Raw genomic sequence first — 7,399 nt, forward strand, 5'->3', positions numbered from 1 at the left:
ATGATTCATGATTCAATTCATGATTCATGATTCATGATTCAATTCATGATTCATGATTCATGATTCATGATTCGAGATTCATGAATTATGATTCAATTCATGATTCATAATTAATGATTTATGATTCAATTCATGATTCATGATTCATGATTCAATTCATGATTCGATTCATGATTCAATTCAAGATTCAATTCATGATTCATGATTCATGATTCAATTCATGATTCATGATTCAATTCATGATTCATGATTCAATTCATGATTCATGATTCATGATTCAATTCATGATTCATGATTCGATTCATGATTCATGATTCAATTCATGATTCATGATTCATGATTCAATTCATGATTCATAATTCATGATTCATGATTCATGATTCGATTCATGATTCATGATTCATGATTCAATTCATGATTCATGATTCAATTCATGATTCATAATTCATGATTCATGATTCAATTCATGATTCATGATTCAATTCATGATTCATAATTCATGATTCATGATTCAATTCATGATTCATAATTCATGATTCATAATTCATGATTCATGATTCAATTTATGATTCATGATTCATGATTCAATTCATGATTCGATTCATGATTCAATTCATAATTCATGATTCGATTTATGATTCATGATTCATGATTCATGATTCATGATTCAATTCATGATTCATGATTCAATTCATGATTCATGATTCAATTCATGATTCATAATTTATGATTCATGATTCAATTCATGATTCATGATTCATGATTCAATTCATGATTCATGATTCATGATTCAATTCATGATTCATGATTCATGATTCATGATTCATGATTCATGATTCAATTCATGATTCATGATTCAATTCATGATTCGATTCAAGATTCGATTCATGATTCATGATTCATGATTCAATTCATGATTCATGATTCAATTCATGATTCATAATTAATGATTTATGATTCAATTCATGATTCATGATTCATGATTCATGATTCAATTCATGATTCGATTCATGATTCAATTCATGATTCAATTCATGATTCATGATTCATTATTCAATTCATGATTCATGATTCAATTCATGATTCATGATTCATGATTCAATTCATGATTCATGATTCATGATTCAATTCATGATTCATGATTCGATTCATGATTCATGATTCATGATTCATGATTCAATTCATGATTCATGATTCATGATTCAATTCATGATTCATAATTCATGATTCATGATTCAATTCATGATTCATGATTCATGATTCATGATTCATGATTCAATTCATGATTCATGATTCATGATTCAATTCATGATTCATAATTCATGATTCATGATTCAATTCATGATTCATGATTCATGATTCAATTCATGATTCATGATTCATGATTAATGATTTAATTCATGATTCATGATTCATGATTCATGATTTGATTTATGATTCATGATTCATGATTCAATTTATGATTCATCATTCATGATTCATGATTCAATTCATGATTCATGATTCATGATTCAATTCATGATTCAATTTATGATTGATGATTCATGATTCATGATTGATGATTCATGATTCAATTCATAATTCATAATTCAATTCATGATTCATAATTCATGATTCATGATTCGATTTATGATTCATGATTCATGATTCAATTCATGATTCATGATTTAATTCATGATTCAATTCATGATTTATGATTCGATTCATGATTCAAGATTCAATTCATGATTCAATTCATGATTCATGATTCAATTCATGATTCATGATTCGATTCATGATTCATGATTTGATTCATGATTCATGATTCGTGATTCAATTCATGATTTAATTCATGATTCATGATTCATGATTCATGATTCATGATTCAATTCATAATTCATAATTCAATTCTTGATTCATAATTCATGATTCATGATTCAATTCATAATTCATAATTCATGATTCATGATTCATTATTCAATTGATGATTCATGATTCATGATTCATGATTCATGATTCATGATTCATGATTTATGATTTATGATTCAATTCATGATTCATGATTCGTGATTCATGATTCAATTCATAATTCATAATTCATGATTCATGATTCATTATTCAATTGATGATTCATGATTCATGATTCATGATTCAATTCATGATTCATGATTTATGATTTATGATTCAATTCATGATTCATGATTCGTGATTCATGATTCAATTCATGATTCGATTCATGATTCAATTCATGATTCAATTCATGATTCATGATTCATGATTCAATTCATGATTCATGATTCATGATTCAATTCATGATTCATGATTCAATTCATGATTCATGATTCATGATTCAATTCATGATTCATGATTCATGATTCAATTCATGATTCATGATTCAATTCATGATTCATGATTCATGATTCAATTCATGATTCATGATTCAATTCATGATTCATGATTCGATTCATGATTCATGATTCATGATTCATGATTCAATTCATGATTCATGATTCATGATTCAATTCATGATTCATAATTCATGATTCATGATTCAATTCATGATTCATGATTCAATTCATGATTCATGATTCGATTCATGATTCATGATTTGATTCATGATTCATGATTCATGATTCAATTTATGATTCATCATTCATGATTCATCATTCAATTCATGATTCATGATTCATGATTCAATTCATGATTCACGATTCATGATTCATGATTCATGATTCATGATTCAATTAATAATTCATAATTCAATTCTTGATTCATATTTCATGATTCATGATTCAATTCATAAATTATAATTCATGATTCATGATTCAATTGATGATTCATGATTCATGATTCATGATTCATGATTCAATTCATGATTCATGATTCAATTCATGATTTGATTCAAGATTCGATTCATGATTCATGATTCAATTCATTATTCATGATTCTTGATTCATGATTCATGATTCGATTCATGATTCATGATTCATGATTCAATTCATGATTCATGATTCAATTCATGATTCATAATTCATGATTCATGATTCAATTCATGATTTATGATTCATGATTCAATTCATGATTCATAATTCATGATTCATGATTCAATTCATGATTCATGATTCAATTCATGATTCATAATTCATGATTCATGATTCAATTCATGATTCATAATTCATGATTCATAATTCATGATTCATGATTCAATTTATGATTCATGATTCAATTCATGATTCGATTCATGATTCAATTCATAATTCATGATTCGATTTATGATTCATGATTCATGATTCATGATTCATGATTCAATTCATGATTCATGATTCAATTCATGATTCGATTCAAGATTCGATTCATGATTCATGATTCATGATTCAATTCATGATTCATGATTCAATTCATGATTCATAATTTATGATTCATGATTCAATTCATGATTCATGATTCAATTCATGATTCATGATTCATGATTCATGATTCAATTCATGATTCATGATTCATGATTCATGATTCATGATTCAATTCATGATTCATGATTCAATTCATGATTCGATTCAAGATTCGATTCATGATTCATGATTCATGATTCAATTCATGATTCATGATTCAATTCATGATTCATAATTAATGATTTATGATTCAATTCATGATTCATGATTCATGATTCATGATTCAATTCATGATTTGATTCATGATTCAATTCATGATTCAATTCATGATTCATGATTCATGATTCAATTCATGATTCATGATTCAATTCATGATTCATGATTCATGATTCAATTCATGATTCATGATTCAATTCATGATTCATGATTCGATTCATGATTCATGATTCATGATTCATGATTCAATTCATGATTCATGATTCATGATTCAATTCATGATTCATAATTCATGATTCATGATTCAATTCATGATTCATGATTCATGATTCATGATTCAATTCATGATTCATGATTCAATTCATGATTCATAATTCATGATTCATGATTCAATTCATGATTCATGATTCATGATTCAATTCATGATTCGTGATTCATGATTAATGATTTAATTCATGATTCATGATTCATGATTCATGATTTGATTTATGATTCATGATTCATGATTAAATTTATGATTCATCATTCATGATTCATGATTCAATTCATGATTCATGATTCATGATTCAATTCATGATTCAATTTATGATTGATGATTCATGATTCATGATTCATGATTCATGATTCAATTCATAATTCATAATTCAATTCATGATTCATAATTCATGATTCATGATTCGATTTATGATTCATGATTCATGATTCAATTCATGATTCATGATTTAATTCATGATTCAATTCATGATTTATGATTCGATTCATGATTCAAGATTCAATTCATGATTCAATTCATGATTCATGATTCAATTCATGATTCATGATTCGATTCATGATTCATGATTTGATTCATGATTCATGATTCATGATTCAATTCATGATTTAATTCATGATTCATGATTCATGATTCATGATTCATGATTCAATTCATAATTCATAATTCAATTCTTGATTCATAATTCATGATTCATGATTCAATTCATAATTCATAATTCATGATTCATGATTTATGATTCAATTGATGATTCATGATTCATGATTCATGATTCATGATTCATGATTCAATTCATGATTCATAATTCATGATTCATGATTCAATTCATGATTCATGATTCGTGATTCATGATTCAATTCATGATTCGATTCATGATTCAATTCATGATTCAATTCATGATTCATGATTCATGATTCAATTCATGATTCATGATTCATGATTCAATTCATGATTCATGATTCAATTCATGATTCATGATTCATGATTCATGATTCAATTCATGATTCATGATTCATGATTCAATTCATGATTCATGATTCGATTCATGATTCATGATTCATGATTCAATTCATGATTCATGATTCAATTCATGATTCATAATTCATTATTTATGATTCAATTCATGATTCATGATTCATGATTCATGATTCAATTCATGATTCATGATTCAACTCATGATTCATGATTCATCATTCAATTCATGATTCATAATTCATGATTCATGATTCATGATTCATGATTCAATTCATGATTCATGATTCATGATTCATGATTCATGATTCATGATTTAATTCATGATTCATGATTCATGATTCAATTCATGATTCAATTCATGATTCATATTTCATTATTCATGATTCAATTCATGATTCATGATTTATGATTCATGATTTAATTCATGATTCATGATTCAAGATTCAATTCATGATTCATGATTCATGATTCAATTCATGATTCATAATTCATGATTCATGATTCAATTCATGATTCATGATTCAATTCATGATTCATAATTCATGATTCATGATTTAATTCATGATTCATAATTCATGATTTATGATTAAATTCATGATTCATGATTCATGATTCAATTCATGATTCATAATTCATGATTCATGATTCAATTCATGATTCATGATTCATGATTCAATTCATGATTCATGATTCATGATTCGATTTATGATTCGATTCATGATTCAATTCATGATTCATGATTCGATTTATGATTCATGATTCATGATTCATGATTCATGATTCATGATTCATGATTCAATTCATGATTCATGATTCAATTCATGATTCGATTCAAGATTTGATTCATGATTCATGATTCATGATTCATGATTCAATTCATGATTCATAATTCATGATTCATGATTCAATTCATGATTTATGATTCATGATTCAATGCATGATTCATAATTCATGATTCATGATTCAATTCATGATTCATGATTCAATTCATCATTCATAATTCATGATTCATGATTCAATTCATGATTCATAATTCATGATTCATGATTCAATTTATGATTCATGATTCAATTCATGATTCGATTCATGATTCAATTCATAATTCATGATTCGATTTATGATTCATGATTCATGATTCATGATTCATGATTCATGATTCAATTCATGATTCATGATTCAATTCATGATTCATGATTCAATTCATAATTCGATTCAAGATTCGATTCATGATTCATGATTCAATTCATGATTCATGATTCAATTCATGATTTATAATTTATGATTCATGATTCAATTCATGATTCATGATTCATGATTCAATTCATGATTCATGATTCATGATTCATGATTCGAGATTCATGAATTATGATTCAATTCATGATTCATAATTCATGATTTATGATTCAATTCATGATTCATGATTCATGATTCATGATTCAATTCATGATTCGATTCATAATTCAATTCATGATTCAATTCATGATTCATGATTCATGATTCAATTCATGATTCATGACTCAATTCATGATTCATGATTCAATTCATGATTCATGATTCATGATTCATGATTCGATTCATGATTCATGATTCATGATTCAATTCATGATTCATGATTCATGATTCAATTAATGATTCATAATTCATGATTCATGATTAAATTCATGATTCATGATTCATGATTCATGATTCAATTCATGATTCATAATTCATGATTCATGATTCAATTCATGATTCATGATTCATGATTCAATTCATGATTCATGATTCATGATTCATGATTTAATTCATGATTCATGATTCATGATTCATGATTTGATTTATAATTCATGATTCATGATTCAATTTATGATTCATCATTCATGATTCATGATTCAATTCATGATTCATGATTCATGATTCATGATTCATGATTCATGATTCAATTCATAATTCATAATTCAATTCATGATTCATAATTCATGATTCATGATTCAATTTATAATTCATAATTCATGATTCATGATTCGATTTATGATTCATGATTCATGATTCAATTCATGATTCATGATTTAATTCATGATTCAATTCATGATTTATGATTCGATTCATGATTCAAGATTCAATTCATGATTCAATTCATGATTCATGATTCAATTCATGAATTATGATTCGATTCATGACTAATGATTTGATTCATGATTCATGATTCATGATTCAATTCATGATTCAATTCATGATTCATGATTCATTATTCATGAATCATGATTCATGATTCAATTCATAATTCATAATTCAATTCTTGATTCATAATTCATGATTCATGATTCAATTCATAATTCATAATTCATGATTCATGATTCAATTGATGATTCATGATTCATGATTTATGATTCAGGATTCATGATTCAATTCATGATTCATGATTCAATTCATGATTCATAATTCATGATTCATGATACAATTCATGATTCATGATTCATGATTCAATTCATGATTCATGATTCATGATTCATGATTCGAGATTCATGAATTATGATTCAATTCATGATTCATAATTCATGATTTATGATTCAATTCATGATTCATCATT

This window comes from Mixophyes fleayi, unplaced genomic scaffold, assembly GCF_038048845.1.
Source record: "Mixophyes fleayi isolate aMixFle1 unplaced genomic scaffold, aMixFle1.hap1 Scaffold_37, whole genome shotgun sequence".
Lineage (NCBI taxonomy): Eukaryota > Metazoa > Chordata > Amphibia > Anura > Limnodynastidae > Mixophyes > Mixophyes fleayi.